Below are 23471 nucleotides of genomic sequence, written 5' to 3' on the forward strand. Positions count from 1 at the left end.
TCCCCACCAAGTGCTCTGGCTGGAATGTGGGAGTCAGCCTACCTCCTCCCTGTCACCCTCTCCACCCCATAATCTGTCAGTAAGTCCCACTGGTTCTATTCCAGAATGCCCAGTGAGTCCACCCCTTCCTCCTGCTCCATCCTGGGTCAGGTTTTCTTTGCAGCAACAGCCCAGAACTGGTCTAGCTGCCTTCAGTCTGGTGTCCAAAACAGCCAGGAGACACTTCCTCAAACAGCCCATTTCTGACCAGGAGACTTCTCTGCGTAGCATGCGTAGCAGCCTCTCTCGGTTACCATCAGGTTAGAGTCTGAACTTGAGAGGAGGCTTTCTGGAGCCTGCCCACCTTTGCAGCTTTAACTCGGGAGCAGCCTACATTCTAATCTTTTGAGCTCTTGAAGGCATTCCCTGCCTCCGCTCCACCCCCCCCGCACTGTTCCTCCCTGCCCTCCCCCTGGCCCAGGCTGTTGCCTCTACCAGACACACCTCCCTCCTCTCCCTTTCCTTCCCTACTTGGCAGGTGGCTCCTCTTCTTCAAGCCTCAGGGAGTAACTGCCTCTGTAGTGAAGCCTCCTGGTGCTGCCACAATCCCTCCAGATACCTGATGCTCTGGGCTCACTGCACCAGGATGAGACTTGCTGGTCAGTACCCTCCCTTCCTCCCATCGAGCAAATTCCTGGAGAACAGGGGTTTTCATTTCTAACCTTTGTCATCACAGAACCCAACATAATGCCTGGCACTCAGCAGATACCAAAATGTCAACATTTGTTGAGCAAATAAATGTGTGCTAAAGAAAAGAGCTACACCAGGGCAGGATTTCCCAGCAGACTTTAGGGCCAGTACCAAAACAAGGGAACTCTCTACCCCAAATTATTGGGAAAGAATTTGATACTTGATAGTTAGATAAAAGCAATGAAATCATCGTTCTGAAAAAATGAGGAACATTTTGTTGAACTTTTTAATTTATTTTTTAAATTTTTTATATTTTATTGATTATGTTATTACAGTTGTCCCATTTCCCCCCTTCACTCCCCTCCACCCTGTACACCCTCTCCCACCCACTCCCCCCCTTTAGTTCATGTCCATGTGTCATACTTATAAGTTCTTCAGCTTCTACATTTCTCATACTATTCTTACCCTCCCCCTATTTCCTACCTACAATCTATGCTACTTATTCTCTGTACCTTTCCCCCCCTCTCCTTCTCCCAATCCCCTGTTGCTAACCCTCCATGTGATCTCCATTTCTGTGGTTCTGTTCCTGTTCTAGTTGTTTGCTTAGTTTCTTTTGGTTTTGCTTTAGGTGTGGTTGTTAACAATTGTGAGTTTGCTGTCCTTTTATTATACATGTTTTTTTCTTTATCTTCTTTTCTTAGATAAGTCCCTTTAACATTTCATAAAATAAGGGCTTGGTGATGATGAACTCCTTTAACTTGACCTTATCTGAGAAGCACTTTATCTGCCCTTCCATTCTAAATGAAAGCTTTGCTGGATAGAGTAATCTGGGATATATATAGGTCCTTGCCTTTCATGACTTGGAATACTTCTTTCCAGCCCCTTCTTGCCTGCAAGATCTTTTTTGAGAAATCATCTGACAGTCTGATGGGAACTCCTTTGTAGGTTACTGTCCCCTTATCTCTTGCTGCTTCTAGGATTCTCTCCTTCATCTTTACCTTGGTTAATGTAATTATGATGTGCCTTGGTGTGTTTCTTTTTGGGTCCAACTTCTTTGGTGCTCTCTGAGCTTCCTGGATTTCTTGGAAGTCTATTTCCTTTGCCAGAATGGGGAAGCTCTCCTTTATTATTTGTTCAAATACGTGCTCAATCTGTTGCTTTTCCTCTTCCCCTTCTGGTACCCCTGTAATTCGGATGTTGGAACGTTTAAAGAGGTCCTGGAGGTTCCTAAGCTTCTCGTTTTTTTGAATTCTTATTTCTTCATTCTTTCCTGTTTGGTTGTGTTTTTTTCTTCCTTCTGGTCCACTCTATTGTTTTGAGTCCCAGTTTCCTTTCCATCACTATTGGTTTTCCATGCATCTTCCTTCATCTCTTTTATGGTAACCTGCATTTTTTCATGTAATTTGTGCCCAAAATCAACCAATTCTGTGAGCTTCCTGATCACCAGTGTTTTGAACTGTGCATCTGATAGATCAGCTATCTCTTGGTCGCTCAAAAGGATGAGCCCTGGGGCATTGATCTGTTCTTCTGTTTGAGACACGTCTCTCTCTCTCTCTCTCTCTCTCTCTCTCTCTCTCTCTCTCTTTTTTGGTCTGGTCACTCCTGTTATAGTGAGGGGCGGAGCCTTAGGTGTTCACCAGGCTGGGCACCCCAGTCACTAGATTGTGATGTTGTATGTGAGGGCGGGGTCAAGAGGGAACAATGGCAGTAGCTCCCTTCTCTGTGGGACCTCAGTCCCTTCTCTGGGATCCTGGGTTGTGTGCTCTGCCCTGGTCCACATCACCGCCTCCCTGGGTCTGCCAGCTGCCACTTGTGTACTCAGGGTCCACCCACTGCGATCTTGTGTGCCCCAGATGCCTTACGTGCTCCTAGTTGCCTTATGTGCCCAGTTCTCCCTGTTCTCCGCACCGCAACCCCATGCCGGCTGCTCCTCTCCGCCCCTCCTACTGGTCTGGATGAACGGGTCTACTTCAACTTCTTGGCTGTCTGACTTCCATTCAGATAAATTTTCTATCAGTTCTGGGTGTTATTCTACCTCTAAATTGTTGTTGTTCCAATCTTGGTTGTGTGTGGAGGTACGGTGTGTCCACCTATGCCTCCATCTTGCCGGAAGTCTCTTGTTGAACTTCTTTACAAGCCTTTTGCTGTCTAGAGTTTTATTTCCTATTCTTATGTTCTCAGTTTTACTTGTAATAATTGACACATAAAACTTGTTTTTGAATAAATGTAATTTTTGAATAACACTTATTTTTGAATATGGATGATATGAACAATTATACAACCTTTTATTAGCTTTTTCTTTTTTTAAAATTAGGGCCCATGGAAAGACTTCTTTCATATTTCTTCCCTTCCTTTTAAAAAACACCTTAACCTCTATTGAGTAAATTTACATTTTATTATCTTGTATTTCCCTCTTTACCTGACTTCCATGAAGCTCAGAGCTGAACTTGTGGCCCATATTTTATAATTATTTAGTAATACAGTGCATACATTTCTGACCACTAACTTCACAGATTATTATTTAACTTTTATTTTTCCTTTTGATTTTTTTACCTTTATTTTTTGAGCTTAGCTATACTATGGTTAAAAAGTTTTAATTAATAGATTGTTTTTTAGAACCATTTTATAGAAATAGAAGGTTTACAGAAAAATCAGACAGAAAGTACAGGGGCTTTCCACATACTCCTTCCCCATAAAATTCCCCTATTATTAACAACTTGTATTGGCAAGGTCTGTTTGTTACTGATGATACAATAGCAACATGTTATTATTAACTACAAGTTCATAACTTATGTTAGGGTTCACTCTTTGTGCTGTATAGTTATGTGTTTTGACACATGCATCATGCCATGTGTCCACCATTTCAGTATCACACAGAATAATTTCACAGCCCTAAAAATCCCCAGTGATTCACTATCTATCTGTTCCCCAGCACCTACTTCTGTTTCTGTTTTGAATTACATAGGAAAAAGGGCAGAAAGGAATCATAATCATTTTATCCTATCATCTTTTTTATAAAAACTTTCAGACATCCCTAAAGGTTGGGAAAATGATGCAGTGAACGCCAGGATGCTTTCCATTTGTATTCAACAATTTTAAACATTTTGTCATTTTTGCCTTCTATTATTACTTATTTTGTTTTCTCTGACTTACCTTTCTGACCCATTTGAAAGTCAGATGCAGCCACTGGGAAAAGTGCATTCCCCAACACTCAGCATGCATCCTGTAGGACTAAGAACACTCTCCGGCACAGTCTCGATGCCATCCTGACACCTGTGGGAACCGACAGAGGCCCTGTCCTGTCGTCTCGTGTCAAGTCCACTCTCGCACTTCAGAATGCCTTCCATGACTGCTTCCTTTTCTTAAACCAGGATGCCACTAAAATTCATGTTTGGCACGGCCGTTGTCTCTTTGGTCTCTTTTTATTCAGAACAGTCCTTTCATCTCTCATCTCTTTCCACCCTCTTTTAGTTGTGTAAAATATACGTAACATAAAATTTGCCTTCTGAACCATTTTTAAGCGTTTGTTCAGTTCAGTGGCATTAAGTGCATTCACATTGTTGTCCAATCATCCCCACCATCCATCTCCAGAACTTTTCTCATCTTGCAGAACTGAAACTCTTTATCCATTCTATAATGACTCTCTATTTATTTTCCTCCTGGCTCTTGGCAACGACCAATCTACTTTCTGAATGACATGGACCTTTCTGATATATAAAAAAAACTGTAAATATTTAATGTCTACATCTTCATGTGTTTGAAGGTAAGTATACACCTGTAAAACTGTCACCATAAATAGTGCTGTAAATATAAATAACCATCATCTCTGAAAGTTTCTTCCCCCCCTCTTTTTTTGTGGTAAAAATATTTAACATAAGATCTACCCTCTGAGCAAAATTTTAATACAATACAGTGCCATTAACTACGTGTGCTATGTATGCTATTCAGTAGATATCTAGAACTTATTCATATTGCATAACTGAAACTCTGTACCTTTTATCCAACACCTCCTGGACTCCACTCCCTCCAGACCCTGGAAACCACCCTTCCACTCTCTGCTTCTATGAGTTTGAGTATTTTAGACTCCTGATATAAGTGGGATCATGTAGTATTTGTTCCTCTGTGTCTGGCTGATTTCACTTGGCCTAATGTCCTTCAAGTTCATCCACGGTGTAGAATTAATACCAATCCTTTTAAAGCTCTTCCAAAAAATAGAAGAAGAGGGCACACTCCCAAATTTATTTTATGAGACCAGCATCACTATGATACCAAAGCTGGACAAAGACACTGCAAGAAAACTTTAGATCAATATCCCTGATGAATATAGATGCAAAAATCCTCAAAATATTAGTAAACCAAATTTAACAACACAGTAAAAGAATCATACAACCTCACCAAGTTGGATGTGTTTCTGGAACACAAGAATGATTTCACATACCCAAATCAATGTGATACACCAAATGGACAGAATGAAGGATAAAAATCACATGATCATCTCAACTGATGCAGAGAAAGCATTTGACAAACTCCAACACCCATTTATGATTAAAAAAAAACAACTCAACAAATTAGGTATTGAAGGGACTTACCTCAACACAACAAAGGCCATATACGGAAAGCCCACAGCTAACATACTCAATAGTAAAAAATCAAAAGCTTTTTTCCTAAAATCTGGAGCAAGGCAAGGATGTCCTCTCTCATCATTTCTAGTCAACAAAGTACTGGAAGTTCTAACCAGAGCAATTAGGCATGATAAAAATAAATAAATAAAAGACATGTAAATTAGAAAGGAAGAAATAAAATTATCTGTTTTCAGATGACACAATCCTATAAGAAGAAAATCTTAAAGGTTCCATAAAAAAACTATTAGAACCAATAAATGAATTCAATAAAGTTGTAGGATAAAAAATCAACACACAAAAATCGGTAGATTTTTTACACTAACAATGAACTTTCCAAAATGAGTGATACTGACTTTTAGAAGAATCAGACCACTTGTCATGAACAATGTCCCACCTCCTGAATGTGTCTGATTGCTTCCTCTTGGGTTAGCATCCTCCCGTATCTTTCTTGCAAACTGTAAGTTAGTAGAGGCTTGGTTACATTCAGGCTGTTTCAGGGGCAAGAAACCTCCATAGGTGATATATCCCTCAGAGTGCATCCTATCAGGAAGACACACAGCATGATATGCTGCAACATTTTCTGGGGGCTTAAGGCTCCTGAAGGACTTAATCTGGCCTTGAGTTGAATGCAATCTCTGGTTCTCTGGTCCCCCCTGCCGCGTCTCCAAGTTGGTGTCTCCACATTTTTTATAGTTGTAAACTTCACACTGCATTTTCTCCCAGCCACTGTGTCATGGCTTCAAAACCAACATTAAACTTTAGTAGTCAAGGATGAGAACAAAATACTCAATTAAATTGGCTGTAAGTGCCCTCTGCCTTCCTCTCCCATGCTCAGAAGACTGCTTTAATCTCAAAGTGTATTTTTATCCTTTACTTTTTGATCATTAAATGGATATGAAGTTCTTTGCTTTGATTTTACCATCCTGGTGCATTTTCCTTCCAAAGGTGCTGAAGTGGACAATTTCAGAAAATTTCAAAGAGCAGTCTTAAGATCTGGACCCAGGTTCAATCATTATCTCTATTTTCTCTATTTCCTTAATCAAAAATATAAATGTCTAAACTGGCTTAAATTCTGTGCAGAAGGAAAGAGTAATGACAAACATACATATTTCTATAGAAGTTTTCAGAGGTTGGATGGAGTAGGGAGTTGGTAATAATAATTATAGTGATATTATAATTATAAAAATAGCTACGACTTACTGGGCACCTGCCACGTGGCTGCTTGCATGGCATCTCCCCCTGCCCCCAACACCAGATCTCTGACTCTCCGGCACCAACTGGCTGTCCAATAATTCCATTCAATTCTAACACTACCTAGAGTTGGTGTCAGATAGTGGATAACAATTTAAGGGCTCAGTTCCCCAACAATGCCCCACTTTAGATGCCAATCACAAGTCTTGGGCCACCCACACATCTGACCAACTGCTTACAAATTCAGGGGTTCTCACAACTCCTCCTCAACATCAATAATTTTCTAGAAGGGCTTGTAAAACTCAGGAATACACATCACTCACATTTATAAATTTATTGGAAAGGATAAAACTCAGGAACAGCCCTGGCTGGTGTGGCTCAGTGTACTGAGCACCAGACCGTGAACTAAAGGGCTGCCAGTTCGAGTCCTAGTCAGCGCACATGCCTGGGTTGCAGGCCAGGTCCTCAGTAGGGGGTGCTCGGGAGACAACCACATATGGATGTTTCTCTCCCTCTCTTTCTTTCTCCCTTTCTCTCTCTAAAAATAAATAAATAAAATCTTTTAAAAAACCCCCCACAAAACTCAGGAACAGCCAAGTGGAAGAGGCAAGGTGTGGAAGGAGGGGAGCACAGAGTGCCATGCAAGTGTGTCACCACACCCAGGCACCTAAATATGTTCACCAACCCTGGAGCGCTCCAGGCTCCTTGTACAGCTCAGTCTTCAGGTTCCATGCCCCTCCCCTTCCTGGAGGTCAGCAGAGGGAGCTGGAAGTTCTCACCCTCTAATCACAAGTTTGGGCTTTCTGGTAACCAGCTCCATCCTGGGCCCCATCCTAAGTCACCTCATTAACATAAACTCAGCTGTGACAAAAGGGCTTTTTATGAACAAGAAAAAATACTCCTATCACTCAGTAGATTTAAGAATTTTAGGAGCTCCATGCCAGGATCAAATATATTTCTTAGGACAGCACATTGGTAGAGTCAGAGACCAGGCCAAGTGCTGCAGATACAGTGGACAGCAGCAGAAGAAGAAAAGCAAGGTTTCTGCCTTCACTGAGCTTGGAGTTTCATGGGGAAGACAGGCAGGAAAATAGGCAATTAAAGTTGATTTTATAAGCAGTAAGAAGGAGATATAAAAAGAATGCAGAGGAAGGGCACTGAATGGGGAGGGGTGGAGGTAAGGAATAGGACAGAGCACTGTACACTGACGGAAAAAGGAATTTTCCCATGCAAAAGAATTAAGTTGGACCCTTTTTTAACACCACATACAAAGTTAACACAAAATGGATTAAGGATCAAAATGTAAGAGTTACAGCATCAAGTTCTGCTTAAAAGAAACACTGTGTATTAGTCACTCCTCAAACAAAAATAGGTATTGAGGTTAGCCTAAAGTCTGCCAAAAATAAATAGTGAAGTAGTGTGGTGAGTTGGCTTCTTTTTAGGAAATTAGAGATAAATTGATCTGGTTTCTAAGGAGAAATATCTATTGCTGTAAAATAAAGTTTAAATTCAGACCAGTTTTAAAAAAATGTAGGCATAAAACAATAAAATTCTTAGAAGGATTCTTCTAAGAATTCTTCTTTTAAGAATTCTTCTAATCTTCTTCTAAAATTCTCAGAAGAAAACACAAGGTAAAAGCTTCACGACACTAGATTTAGCAACGGCTTCTCGGATGTGACACCGAAGGCAGAAGGAACAAAAGAGAACAGGCAGGTTGGACTTCATGAAAGTTAAAATTCTTGGGCATCAAAAGGTGCTATCAACATAGCGAAAAGGCAGTTCACAGATTGGGAGAAGATTTACATACCAAATATCTGATAAGAGATTAACATGTAGACTATCTAGAGAACTCCTGAAATTCAACAACAACAAAACAAGCATCCAAATAAAAAAATGGACAAAGGACTTGGACAGACATTTCTCCAGAGGAGATACAGGAATGGCCAACAAGCACATGGAAAGATGCTCAATGTCACTGGTCATCAGGGAAACGCAAATCAAAACTGTAATGAGATGCCGCCTCATACTAATAATTAGAATGACTATTATAAAGTAAAAACAACCCCCAAACTAGAAAATACCAAGTGTTGGTGGGGATCAGGAGAAGTTGTGTATTGAAGGTGGGCAGGTAAAGTGGAGCAGGTGTGTATGGTGGTTTCTTAAAAATTAAACAGCGAATTACCTTATAATCTGGAAATTTGACTTCCAAAATTCTCAATTTCAATGTTTTGGAAAGAATTGAAGCAGGACCCTGGCTGGTGTGTCTCATTTGGCTGGGCATCATCCTGCAAAATGAAATGTCACAAGTTCGACTCCCAGTCAGAACTCATGTCTGGGTTGCGGGTTTGGTCCCCAGTTGGTGTGTGCGTGAGAGGCAAACAATCAATGTTTCTCTCTTACATCGATGTTTCTCTCCCGCTCTTTCTCTCTCCTTCTCCTCTCTCTAGAATCAACAAAAAAAATTTTTAATTGAAAGCAGGGTCTCTAAAAGATATTTGTACACCCACCATTCATAGCAGTATTATTGGTAACAACAAAAAACGGATGAAAAACCCAAGTTTCCATGCATGGAAGAATGGATAAACATAATGTGGTACACATACATGATGGGATATTATTCAGCTTTAAAAAGAAAATAAATTCTGACGCATGCTGCAACACTGATGGACCTTTAATTCAGTATGCTAAGTGAACTGTCAGACATATACCCACACAAAAACAAATACTGTAGAATTTCATCATTGTCACTGACTAGAGTAGTCAAAATCATACAGAGAGACTGTGGGGTGGTGGCCATCAGAGAGAGAGAGGAGGGAAACGGAGAGTGAGGGTTTCATGGGTGCGGGGTGTCAGTTTTGCAGGATGAACACATCTAAAGATGGGTGGCGATGGCTGTACAGTAATGTGAATGTACATAATACTACTGACCTGTACACTTAAGAGTGATTGATAAATTTTGCATTATGAGTATTTTATCAAAATGTTAAAGGAGACAGTAACAAGTGTTGGTGAGGACGTGGAGAGGCTGCAACCTTCAGACACTGCTGGTGAGACTGTACAATGGCAGGAACAGTCTAGCAGTTCTTCCAAAGTCTAAACGCAGAGCTACCATTCTACCCAGCGAATCCACTCCTAGGTACACACCCAAGAGCAATGGAAACATTTGTCCCCATAAAAACTTGTATCTAAACAAATAGCAGCATTATTCATAATAGCCAAAAATGGAACAACACCAATGTCCATCAACTGATGAATGAATAAAGAAAATGTGATATATCCATGCAATGGTATACCACTTGTCGATAACAAAAAATGAAGTCCTGTTTACACAACAACATAGATGAATCTTGAAAACATTATGCTAAGTGATAGATGCCAGCACAAAGAAGTCACAGAATATTGGATTCCATGTATGTAACATGTCCAGAATAGTCAAATCCATAGAGATACAAAGTACATCAGTGGTTGCCAGGGGCTGGGGGAAGTGGGGAGCAATGGGGAACGACTACTAACGGGAGTGGTGTTTCTTTGGGTGTCATGAAAATGTCCTGGAATTAGATTGTGGTGATGGAGGGAGGCACATCTTTGTGACTATACTAAAAACCACAGAATGGTACATTTTAAAATGATGAACTGATCATATATGAATCACATATACATTTTTAAAATGATAAAAAGACTTACCTGGAGGTCTTGTTAAAATGCACATTCTGAGGTAGTATGTTCAGGGTGGGGTCCTGTGATTCTGCATCTCTAACAAGCCCCCAGCTCCTGCCGGCACTGCTGGTCCATACTAAGCGGCAAGTCTATGCTGTAGCCTGCCCCTGATTGAGCAGTTCGGCTTACACAACGCTACAGCTCTATCCCCTGAGCTCCTGAACGGGCAGCTGCCCAAGAACAGGACTCCAAAGCCAAGTGCACTTCAGCCCCCTCAGTCACTGAGCAGAATACACATAAGCACTGTAATGGGACAGTGTCATGAGATCAATGTCTCCTGTTGTGCAAATAATCTCTGTGGCATGGCCTGGGCATTTACAAGAAGCAGGAGACCACTATACAGCAGCTGCCTTGTATTATAGACTCAGCACACACATGAAAGGTACAAATCAAATAAAATAAAGGGAAAGTTCACAGGCTGATTTAATTCACTATTTCTTATGGCTGAGCAAAAAGTCAGTTTTTAGATGCCTTCCATAAAACTTTTGGTTATATTTATTAATCCCATGCCTGAAATCTCAGCTCTTTGAATTTTAAGTCCATAACCTGTGTTGCTGAAGACTTGTTTTAATTTCTTTCTTGACTCCTGGAATAATGTTATATTAGAAAAATAGACACAATGGGAATGATTGAATTTCAGGCAAAAACCTATTGAAAGGGCCACAGACCCAAATCAAAGACCAACTAACATGCAAACAAATTTCTTCCTTTTCTAGAAATGATACTGTGTGGGAGAGTAAAAAGAAAACAATCGCTATTTACTGAACATCTAACAGGTACCAGGAGCTCTTTATGGGTTACTTGTTTTTATTTGTTAAGGATCCTGCTGGGTACAAGTAACAGAATACGTGACGATAGCGGATGTCTTCATCAGCTATTGCTGGGTAATGAATAATTCACCAATCTCAGTACCATCTGACAGCAAACATGTTTTTCTTGCTCATATATTTGTGGATTGACTGGAGTTGACTGTTCAAGGGTGGACTTAGCACCAGGGCTTGAGTTTGGTTAAGTCCTGTTTCCCACATCTTTTCTGAGACCATCAGTTTCCTCTTTAAAAAATTTTTTTATTGATTGATTTTAGAGAGAGGACGAGGGGAGAGAGAGGGGGAATGGAAGAGAGAAACATCGATTTGTCTTTACACTATTTTTGTACTCATTGGTTGTTTCTTGTATGTGTCCCGACTGGAGATTGAACCTGCAACCTTGGTGTACTAAGACAAGGCTCTAATGGAGTGAGTTACCCAGCCAGGGCTGAGACCAACCAGCAGGTTTCTTGAGGCACATTCTTCTCATGGCAATGGCAGAGGCACAGAGGACAAGCCCAGCTGCACGAGCATATTTATTTTAAGGCTCCGCTCGCATTTCATCAGCCAGTATTCCATTAGCCAATGCAAGTCCTATGACCAAGACCAAAGTCAAGGTCTTTGGGGAAAGACATTCTACCCTTCCCTTGAGGCCAAGAATGTAGATGGATGATTCTACTACACAGCAGGAAAAAAAATCGGGACCAATCTTCCAACATACCTCTATGACTTAGCCAAACAAGGATTGATTTTTTCTATAACAGGAAGACTGAAAGTAGACAGCCCATGGGCAGTGAAGCTGTTCAACAACAATGCCATCCCAGTATTTTTTCCCTCCTCATCTTCTTCAGCATGTTGAATTCTGCCTTCATACGTACGTTTCCATAATTGCAACATGGCTGTTCCCCTTCCAGCCCTATCTGCCTTGTTGGAATACATGGGAAGCAGTAAGGGGTGGGGCCTGATTCCACATGGCAAGGCTTTCCCAGAAACCTCAGCTTATTAGTCATTGACAAAAACTGTGTCATTTGGCCAACATGGACATGAGTGTGCTTACAAAGTCTCACCGCTGCCCCAAACAAAATTGAGATCCTTTTAGGAAAGAGTAATAAACATTGGGTAGGCTGCTTGCAGTGTCTGCAATGCTGTTGAAGCGTCCCTGAAATTTTCTGAGCTAAGCATTATTCCCATTCGCAAGGTGAGGAAATCCTGGCTCTGAGAAATTAAATTAACTCATTCAAGGTGCCTCAGCTAGGCTATGAGGATGCAGCAGGATTGGGATTTGAACACACCATCATCACCACCATGTTCATCTCACAACAACCTATGTTCTCCCACTGGGTGGGGGCACAAAACACCAGGGGTCTTGTCTTTCTCTCTGTCACTAACGCAAATGTGTGGTCATGTCAGCCAATATGAGAGAGTTTCAACTTCTCCATCTTTCCAATGTTGGGGATAGAGTAACTTTATGGTTCTTTTTCAGGCTTGAGTTTTCTGTGACTTATGATGTAAATTATGAAAGAACAGACCCTCTATCCCTGCAGTTTTATTATACATCAGAGGTTGACGAGTAAGTTGGTCCATCATGGTGTGTGAATCCCAAATTTCAAGTCTGAATGGGGGTGAAGCACCTCCTCCAGCTCTCTTCAATTACTTGGTAATCTATGGAAGACCAGGATTATAGAAAAATTGGTGTTTAGATCTACATAGCCATCAGACTTTCTCCCAGAGCACAAAAACATAATGAATTATTTTTGTCTAGTTTTAAAAATAAATACAACCCCCCCAATTTTCTTTTTAAGTAAACCAGAAAGAAACTTACCCATGATTCCAAGCACTCAGAGGCAATTAATGCTTCTAGATATTTTCTATACATATGTAAGTAAAATATATATAATATGCATAATATATTAGCATATTCAAATAGAATAGCCATATTTTAAATCTGCTTTGCTTTCTACTTATATTTTATCATAAGGATTTTTTCATGACAATAAATATGCATTATATCATCACCTGTAATGCTTGCTAACATTCCTCTAATTTATATAAATATACTACAATTTAATTGTTGTTGTTGTTTCCAACTTTCTAGTGTTAAAGCAGTAATTTTCCAAAATGTGGTATGTGTAACTGGTCATGCAATGTGATTTTGGATACTACATTGATAAATGTTAAACTTTTAAATAGTATATTTAATATACTATCCAGTATATTGGATAGTATATACTGGATATATACTGGATAGTATATTTAATATACTATTAATATAATATATTGTGTATATATTTGTATACATATATACAAATAAATTATATAGTTGCTTATATAGTTATTGAAAATAATGTAACTAGCCTTTTTCATAGTTATATAATGTTTGATTTATGAACAAAGTATTTCACCTTCCAAAGAACCAACAAGATGGCAGAAGTGGAGAAGAAGCAGCGGACCTTCCACAAGTTCACCTACCGCGGCGTGGCTCTCCATCAGCTGCTTGACACGTCCTATGAGCAGCCCACGCAGCTCTCCAGTGCCAGGCGGCAGCAGCTGAACCGCGGCCGCGGGGAAAGCAGCACTCACTGCTAAAGCGCCTGCGCAAGGCCAAGAAGGAAGTGCCTCCATGGAGAAGCCTGAAGTGGTGAAGACGCACCTGCGGGACTTGATCGTCTTGCCAGAGATGGGGGGCAGCGTGGTGGGCATGTACAATGGGAAGACCTTCAACCAGGTGGAAATCAAGCCGGAGATGATTGGCCACTACCTGGGCGAGTTCTCCGTCACCTATAATCCAGTGAAGCATGGTGGCCTGGCCTTGGGGCCACCCACTCTTCCTGCTTCATCCCTCTCAAGTAGCCAATAAAAGCACAGACTTACACACACACATTCACACACACACACACACACACACACACACACACACACACACACACACAAGAATGAAGTGTATTTGCCCTGGCTGGATAGCTCATTTGGTTAGAGTGTTGTCCTGATATGCTAAGGTTGCAGGGTCTGTCCCTGGTCAGGGCACTTACAGGAATCCTATCTCTCTCTCTCTCTGTCTCTCACAAAAGAGAGTAAAATGTATCTATCAAATATCTACAGTTAGCTGAAGGACTAAGATAATAATATGGTAGCAGGTGGCTATAACACAGATCGTGAACTTAGTGCTTGAATGAGAGAAGTTTAGAAAGCACTTCCAGCTTTCTGCTGGTGGACGCTGCCGTGTAAGCATCATTAAAGTCTCCCTCCCGCAGTGGTCATGTGGACGTGATTCTCCCTGAGAGCCCAAACAGCTGCAGAAGCTCTTTATCAGAGGTCTGCGCTGTGAAGCAATCGATGAAAGTCTGGGAGCCACGGTGAGCAGTGGGGACACTCACAGACTGTGTGGTGCTGAGAGATCCAAACACCAAGGGCTCCGGAGGCTTTGGGTTTGTCACCTGTGTCACTGTGGAGGAGGTGGATGCTGTCATGAACTCGGGGCCACACGAGGTGGGTAGAAGGGTGTGGAGCCAAAGAAGGCCATCTCAGGAGAAGATGCTCAAAGCCCTGGTGCCCAATTCATTGTGAAAAGGATTTTTGTTGGCGGTGTTATAGAAGACACTGAAGAACATCACTTAAGGGGTTATTTTGAACAGTGTGGAGAAACTGAAGCAATTGAAATCATGACTGACTGAGGCAGTGGCAAAAGAGAGGCTTTGCTTTTGTAACCTTTGGTGACCATGACTCTGTAGACAAGATTATCATGCAGAAATACCGTACTGTGAACGGCTACCACTGCGAAGTAAGGGAAGCTCCATCTAAGCAAGAGATGGCTAGTGCTTCATCCAGCCAAAGAGATGCAAGTGGTTCTGGAAACTTGGGAGGTAGTTGTGGTGGTGGTTTTGGTGGGTATGACAACTTTGGTCATGGAGGAGACTTCAGTGGTCCAGGTGGCTTTGGTGGCAGGCGTGGTGGTGGTGGATATGGTGGCAGTGGGGACAGCTGTCATGGGTTTGGTAATGTTAGAAGCAGTTTGGGAGGTGGTGGAAGCTGCAATGATTTTGGCAATTACAACAATCAATTTTTAAATTTTAGAGCCAGAAGCTCTGGCCCCTCCAGAGCAGGGCTGTCTGTGGTGGTGGAGGCCAATACTTTGCAAAACCACAAAACCCAGGTGGCTCCAGTGGTTCCAACAGCAGCTATGGCAGTGGCTTCAATTACTTCCAAAAGCAAAGCTTAGTGGGAGAGGAAGGCCAGAAGAGACAGGAAAGCTCCAGGTTACAACAGATTTGGGACTCAGCCAAGCACAGTGGTGGCAGGGCCTAGCTGCTACAGAGAAGACATGTACTAGACAACACTCATGTGAATGGGCAAAAAACTCGAGGACTGTGTTTGTGACTAATTGCGTAACAGGTTATCTTAGTTTCCACTCTGTGGGAAGTGTGAAGCATTCCAACAAAGGGTTTTCATGAAGTTTTTGGTGTTTTTTTTTATGCACACCCATGCTTTTGGGTGCTAAATGTAATAGTCTGATCATGACACTGAATAAATGTATCTTAAAAGAAAAAAAGCACTTCCATAAAAATGCTATAATAAATATTCTTGGGCACGTACATTTATGTACTTGTCTGATGTTTTCCTTGGGATGAATTCTTATAATTGCTTGAGAGGTAGGCACATTTCTAAGGTTTTAAATATAATCTGCCAAATTGTTCTGCATAAAGAATACCCCAATTTATTCTCCCACATTCTGTCGGATTATGAGCTTCATGAAGACAGAGACTTGGTTTTGTTCATTTCTGTATACCCAATATTTATAATAGTACTTAGGAAACAGTAGGTTCTCAGTAAAAATATGCTGGATGGATTTGTCAAGAACTTGGAAGGGTCTGAGATCTTCTCCTCAGAGGTTAGCGAGTTGGCCTGTCACACTTCGTGGGTGCTAGTGCATGGAACAAGACTCCTGGGTCAGAAGCAAAGGACTTTGTTATTGCAATAGCATTTCACCAGTTCCCAAGCCCTGTTCCCAAAGGGCAGCACAAAAGGGCTGGGGGTACCTGCATATTCCATGGGGTGCGTTATAGAGAAGGAAGCTTGAGCTTAGCTACCTCAAACCTTGCAAAATGGGCAATAAGCCTACCTGGCTTTTGCCCAGGAGACATTACCTTCTACACTGGACAGTAAACAAAATTGGTCTTTGCAACAGAGGGTCTCTCTCCCCCCCTCCCCACCCCCCCGCAGACTGTTTGCTATTCATTCTTAAAAAGACACTCTGGAAAAGCTCTGTTCATAAAACATACAGAAATGCAAGAGACCAGTGGAGAATTGTCTTCCAAAAATTTCCATTCATCCCTTATTTTTACGCTGTCTTGGTTTTTGGGAAATTCTCCTATGAGCCCTGGCCAGGTATCTAAGTTAAGTTAGAGCATCATCCTGATATGCCAAGGCTGCAGGTTTGATCCCTGGTCAGGGCACATGTAAGAGGCAACCAATGAATGCATAAATAAATGGAACAAGAAATCAATGTTTTTTTCTCTCTCTTCCTCTAAAAAAGTCAGTAAATTAAGAAAAATTCTCCCAGGAGTATGCCACTCCATTGGCCACTTCAATTAATCTGACCAATGGAGGCTAGAACCAAAGCCAGTCAAATCCATACTTAGTGTCAGGCAGCATGTAGTGAAGACTGCTGTCAACAGGACTCCAAGCAACAACATTGGCCTTGGCAAGCCCCTGCCCATGGTCATGAACTCAACCAGCTGAACAAATCTTGTAAAGCACCTGGGTCCACCTTAGGAAGCCAGGTAGCTTTCTCCTTAAATGTTTGTACTGACCTTTCCTTTGGCCAAGGTACTGGTCCAGGTACTACAAGGTGGACAAGCAATTGCAGATTCCCCAGGGCCTACAGAATAGAAGCCCAGGGCAATGATCTCAGCCCTAACAACCCCGGTCAGCGAGTTGAGGCTGACTTGAATGTCTCCCAGAGATGAAGTGGTATCATTGATCACTTTAGCTAAAGTCAGGGCCAAGTTTCATGCCACCTATTCCAATAGGATGAATTCCATCATAGGGATGGCTGTCCACAGGGTGGGAAAAGTTAAGTGGGGTATCATTCTAGGAACATTAGGGTAGCCTCTTCTGGAGAGATCTCTGCCGTCATCTGAAAGCTATAGGATCTATTCGTGAGTTTTTCTTAAACATTTGAAGATTTTTTATGGCAACCCAAGTCATGGTGTTTTTAGGAGAGAGTTAAGCTCGAGCCTGGTTTGCTCACAAGAAGTACAGTCCAGGGGTGCACATGGTGCTGCTGGAGAGTGTTGCTTACAGTTATTGTGGCCTCCTGTTCTCTTGGCCAGCGGGCCAACCTAGAGGCGCCAGTACAGTTTGAATAATTGAGAAACTGCCTGAGGGTGGTCAGTCCAATCTGTCCTGTTTGTCTCTGCCACTGGCTGGGGCATTTGCCACACAGAACAACTGAGCAATGTCTGTGGGGACAGAGATGGACAAGAGGCTGACAGGTGTTTTGTGGGGGGGGGGGGGGCGGGGAAGAGGAGCTGGGGCCAGCCCCTGCTGTTCTCAACAGACTTCTCCGTAAGGTTACAGAGACAGTGATCAAATTATGATCAGAGCCATCTAGGGCGGAGGGAGGGGCAGCAGAACCGGTAGGCAGATATAAGGCATTTGCAGCATCTTGGGAACCAGGGCATTTTCCTTTACAAGGAAAGGTCTAGAGGGGGCTCTGAAAGACAAGGACTGTTAGTGTCCTTTCCTTCTGCCTGCCACCTGGAGTCCAGGGTACTCCCTTCTTGGGTGCCTCGGTGGCTGCTGCCTCCACTGCCACAAAACGTGTGTCCCTTTCAGTAGCTATAATCTCGCCTTTTCCAGTCATCCCCTGCTCACGCCCCGCCCTCTTGTCTGCAAGGCTGGTGCAAGGACAGGCCCCTGTAATAAAACTTAGAGAGAACCACCATCGCCCCACTTCAGGGGGTTTGCTGAGCAGGGTACTCAATGAGGTGTTCGTTACCCTGATGTTCAGGACCATGTTAACCAATAAGAGAGTTCAGGAGGCTGAAGCAGAGTTTTAAGTTTGAATTCCTAGGTTTCTGCCCTGTGATGGTTAATTATATGTGTCGACCTGACTGGGCCACAGGGCACCCAGACATTTGGTCAAACATTATTTCGGGGGTGTGTGTGAGGGTGCTTCTGACTGAGATTAACATCTGAATCAGTAGACTGAGGAAAGCAGACTGCCCTCCTGAATGTGGGTGGGCCTCAGCCCATTCATGGAAGACAGGGATAGAACAGAAACTGAAGTGAGGGAGGAACCCTTTCCCTCTGAGGACTGGCCTCAAGCTGGGACACCTGTCTCCTCCTGCCTCCACACCCTGATGGGGACTGGAACTTAGACCATCGGCCCTCTTGGCCTCCAGCCTGCCAATCGCAGACACTGGACCCTCAGCCTCCGTAGTCATACATATATAACCACTGCCTCCCATTGTTTCTGTTGCTCGGGAGAACCCAGACTAATAACAGTCCAGGAGGAGATAGCTTGGGTTCCTAGTAGCACAGAAATGGTCAAGATGGAATTCTGAGTTTCCAAAATAAGTGACCCTCTACCTCTTTCACTCTGGAAGTGACAAAGAGGAGATGGTCCCTTTCTGGGGACAGCTGCATTCATTTGGTGGCCAGACGATCTGACTAACGTGGTTGGACTAGGAGGAGGCCAGAGAGGGAGAGTCAGAAATCTTGCTGAGCTGGTTTTTGAGGACTGAAGAGTACTGGATGTTAATGGATGTTAGGGAGTGTTATGGGCTGATTTGTGTCTACTCAGAACTCAGACATTGACATCTGCACCCCTAGCACCAGTATTTGGAGTCGGGCATTTAAAGAAGTAACTAGGGTAAATTGAGATCATTAGGGTGGGCCCTAATTCAACTTATGTATAGTATATATATATATATATATATATATATATATATACAATACTTTATATTTATATCATCTATAAATTACATGTTTACGTAACATATAAATTATATACTCCTTATATTTATATAAATATAAACTACTCCTGAGCCTACGATAGCCACAAAGTTTCCACAGGAGCAGCCAGTGTTGGCTGTATCACCAGAATCCCTGGAATAAAATGGGGATGAACATCACAGGCAGGGTCAGGCTTGCTCATCTTCAGTGTCACTGAGGGGTGGGAAATTACTCTCCAGGGGGTCCTGCCCACTGGTCTTCATTGGCTTCTGAGTGTCTTGTGCCTGGAGATTCATGCAAGTCGCTCAAGCCAACCCCCTCAAGTCCCCTAAAGAAGCAGCAGCCGGGAGGGTGGGAATTCTCAGGGGAAATCCCGGGAGCTCCCTCTCTGTTTTCTCTCTCCGCATCCTCATGTGAAAAGGTCCTCCAGCTTCTTGGAAACCCCAGTGTACTCTGAGTCTCTAAGTAGTATCACTCAACATAACTGTCAAACTGGGACTGGTTAAAACAGGATTTAAGACTCTGAAAACAGACAGAGAAGATGGATGCATCCAGAATGAACAGAATGACCTAGGAACTCCCATCATCTCTGTGGATTCAATGTATCTCATGTGAAAAAATGAATAAAGACACATGAGTTGTCCAGGGTCACTGAGCCACTCAGCCAAGGCTGGAGCTCAACCCCAGGGCAGCAGCTGAGGCTGCCAGAAACTTCTGCAGTACAATTTAGTCATCTGGAAATTCTCTTCCTTTAGCATGTGTCTACCAGGGCATTGACCACATTAGAAGGCAATGATTTGTTGACTTGTCTGTCTCTCCCATATGACCTCGAGCTCATGCAACATATTTATTACCTATTTACTTGTTGGTTTATTTCCATCTATGCCCACTAGGATGTAAACTCTATAAAGGCAGGGATTTTTTTCTTTTCCTTTTAATTGATGTGAAATTCATATAACATAAAGTTAACTATTGCAAAGTGTTTATTAATTCAGTGGCATTAAGGGCATTTACAATGTTGTGCAGCCATCATTTCTATCTAGTTCCAAAACATTCTCATGCCCTAAAGGAGACCCAGGATGATTAAGCACTCCCCACCTGCTCTGTGCCCCCTCCCTCCAGCCCCTGGTAACCATTCATCTACTTTCTCGCTGGGCATTCTGTAAGTGAAGTCATACAATATGTGTCTGGCCTCTTTCACATAGCGTGATGTTTCTGAGATTTACCATGACGTAGTACCTATCAGTGTTTCATTTCCTTCTATGGCTGAATGATATTCCATTGTATGGACAGATCACATTTTGTTTATTTGTTACAGGCATTTCGGTGTTTCTATCTTTCGGTGACTGTGAACAAGGAAGGATTTTTTGGGGTCCACTCCCTTTCCCCAGTGCCTAGAACTGAGGAATGGAGAGCGGGTCAGGTGTTATTAATTTCTGTCCTTCCTGGTACATAACAAGTATTACTAAAAGGCTTGTGGATCTGAGATAAAAAGAATAAATGATCACGCAGACAATAACAGTAGAAACCACTTGGAGGGAGGGAGGGAGGGGCTCAACCAGGGAAAAAGGTTTCTATTTTCTCTCTTTTGAACTTGAAAAAGTGAATCATAATGGGAACAGACAGACATATTTATATGCCCAGTTCTGAGGAAGGAGGTTATCTATCATCAGACAGCAAAGGCAAAATGAATGATGCGTTAAGGTTTTGGGAGATTCACAGTAAATCAAAAGTAGGCGGAGGAGGCAGATCCTACCTGTGGGCGAGCTCAGAGGAGCAAAGTCATTGCTATCCAATTGCTTCCCCACAAAAGACTTTGCTACATTGCTGAAATCACCAAGGCGCCTAGTGAAAAAAAAAAGACAAAAAAAAAGACGAGGGAGGTAATTTCTTTTTAATTGTTGATGCAATTTGGAAGAAATTAAATCGCAGTTATGTTCGTTTACTTATGAGGGGAAGGAGTGTGAACACCCTGTGGGGACCCCTATCAGCCTTTTGAAAGTAAGACAGCTTTTTGTTGGGAATGGTTCCCTGCGGACCACCAGGTCCTTAGCGGGTTTGGCTGCTTCGGCGCGCCCTCTCGTGGCCATATGTGGTAGGTTCGGCAATTGCCCTTCTTTCCCCGTCACGGGCAAAAACGGGAGTCAATTCCAGCCACACTGGGGTGGACCTACAAGTTCACACTAAAACTGGAAAGTACGTCTTAGTATGTGCCACTTGGGGGAGCATGTAGGGCTATCGAGGTCAACAGACTTTAAAAAATGCAATTATAAAGTTAATTATGATTATAGGTATAATTTCAAGTACCTTTGAAGGTCAGAACATGAAAAGGTAGGTTCGTGGACCAGCTTTCCGCATCTCAGATGGGATGGATCACTCGTGTATTTCAGAAAATCCAGGGGTTTTCCTACGCATTTCCTCCTTTCTCTTCCTCTTTCTGCCCCCCTCCCTCCTTCTCCTTCTCAGCTACAGCAGTGCAGCAGTTACCCTCGTATCTGCACATATTCCTGGCAGCGGAACGGGCACGTTCCTGCTGAGATAATCAATGATGACCCCCAAATGCTTCTTTCCCTCCCTCCCTTCTACTCACAAGCACTCACTGAGCACCTCCTAGTTGGTTGTTGGGCTGGGAACTGAGGCTACAGGGATCCACAAGTCTTGGCCCCCACCCTAAGGTGCACACAGTGTGTCTGGGCAGATGGACCCTTCAGCAAGTCAGCACCTGTAGTGTATGTAACATGGTCTATGTAAGAGGTAGAATAGAATGCACTGTGTGGACATAAAAGACATCTGTGCTCAAATCTGGGGGAAGTCAGGGAGGCTCCTCAGAGGGGGTGTGACCAGTCTTAGGTGTCAGAGCTTTCTAAGATGGGAAGAGCTGGCCAAGAAGGTGTGGGGCCATACAAACCAGGAAGCTTGGCTCTCATCTTGTAGGACTCTGGAGACCAGCTATTTCTGAATCCCCTAGTGGAGAAGGACCTCTTTATTTAAAAATGGGATTCCCAGGACTCACTCAGCTCTCCTGAAGCATATAGTCTCTGGAGACAGAGCCTTGGAATCTGTGGGGTTTGTTTTTTTTTAAAGAGTGTATTCATTTATTTTTAGAGAGAGGGGAAGGGAGGGAGAAAAAGAGGGAAGTGCAACAGATACATGGATCAGTTGCCTCTCATGCGCCCCCAAGTGGGCACCTGGTCTGCAACCCAGGCATGTGCTCTGACTGAGAATCGAACCAGCGACCTTTCAGTTCACAAGTTGGCTCTAATCCACTGAGCTGCACCAGCCAGGGTGGCATCTGCATTTTGATTTTTTAATTTATTTTGTTTTTAAAATTTTAAATAGTTTTTTTATTGTTGTTCAAGTACAGTTGTCTTTATTTTCCTCCCACCACCCTCCCCCACCCCAGACATCCCCACCTCCCACCCTTGACCCTAACCCCCTTTGGTTTTGTCCTTGAATCCTTTATACAAGTTCCTTGACAACCTTTCCCCCTTTCTCCCATTAGCCCCTCCCACCCCCCTCTCTGGTTACTGTCAGTTTGTTCTTAATTTCAATGACTCTGGAATCTGCATTTTTAAATCAAATTCCTTGGGCCATTTTTAGATACACTAAACAGCCCAAAGACTCTGCTCTTGGCAATTGTAAATGTATAATTGTCCATTTCCAGGTACCTTCGTTTATTTAGGTTCTGTGGACAAAGAAGGGGCCACATACTGACCCTGACAAGCTCAGGGGAGGTCTGCGTGGTGGGCCTTGCAAACTCAGAGATGAAAGTAACCCTACAGGACGGTCTGAACAGGAAACTTCCTAATTAAAATGCAGTCATGGTGGGCAGTCATGTCCTAGGCTGGTATCTTCCTTGACAACGGTCAGTCTTTACCTTCACTGAGCCTGTCTATTGTCTTTTTGCATCTATGACAACATGCGTTTGGGACGTCAGAGTAACCTCAGGGCACATCTCCCACCAGAGCACGAGACCAGGGACACCAGCCCTCATTGCTATCTTGTTGCCCACGTAAACGCTCACTGTGAACTATCCTGTACACACCAATGTATAGGAAGTATTGGTCTCTCCATTTTGCTCTTTTTCCAGTCTCAGAAATTTCCCCGCTTTGCTTTCTCCCACTTCCTTAATCTATCACCATTGAATTTCATGTAACCCTTCTTACCTCTCCTCCTTTGACTCAAAGGTTTAAAATAAGGTGCAAAACCTCATTCTCTGGAGCATTTTCTCAATCCATTGAGAGATCATTTCCTGACAATTATTGTCAGTTTGGCTCAAATAAACTCACAAAAATTCTTACAGGTTTGGATATTTATTGCATGGACGGTTATCAGAGAGAAACAACCAGAAGCAAAAGCAAAACAAAACAAAAACTGGTTCGAAGAATATTGGAGGGACAAACTTTCTTCGTCAGTCAGAAAAAGAATGAAATACATTAGATTGCTAAATTAGATAAAGGCTGGTTAATTTTCTGCAGCTGAAACTCAAAAACCACATTTGGGGGTAACT

At 42.7% G+C, this 23471-nt stretch overlaps 1 protein-coding gene and 2 pseudogenes across 2 annotated transcripts in view; 2 read left to right on the plus strand and 1 right to left on the minus strand.

Moving 5' to 3' along the window:
* SMG1 (SMG1 nonsense mediated mRNA decay associated PI3K related kinase) overlaps positions 1 to 10305 on the minus strand; it is a 138313-nt gene extending 128008 nt beyond the window's left edge. The window contains exons 1-2 of one of the 2 annotated variants that reach the window (XM_045819427.1): positions 10167 to 10305; positions 8665 to 8767 (exon numbers count right to left, since the gene is read on the minus strand). The gene's annotated coding sequence lies outside the window, so the exon portion shown is untranslated. Of the gene's footprint in view, positions 1 to 510; positions 629 to 8664; positions 8768 to 10166 lie in introns of those variants that run through there. The other variant, XM_045819430.1, reaches the window with a different exon arrangement.
* Positions 10306 to 13426: 3121 nt separating this feature from the next.
* On the plus strand, positions 13427 to 13855 carry LOC123806487 (annotated as a pseudogene).
* A 274-nt stretch (positions 13856 to 14129) lies between these two features.
* On the plus strand, positions 14130 to 15307 carry LOC123806286 (annotated as a pseudogene).
* Positions 15308 to 23471: the final 8164 nt, after the last annotated feature.

Source organism: Phyllostomus hastatus, unplaced genomic scaffold (genome assembly GCF_019186645.2).
Source record: "Phyllostomus hastatus isolate PE091 unplaced genomic scaffold, TTU_PhHast_1.1 phas_scaffold_385, whole genome shotgun sequence".
NCBI classification, from domain to species: domain Eukaryota; kingdom Metazoa; phylum Chordata; class Mammalia; order Chiroptera; family Phyllostomidae; genus Phyllostomus; species Phyllostomus hastatus.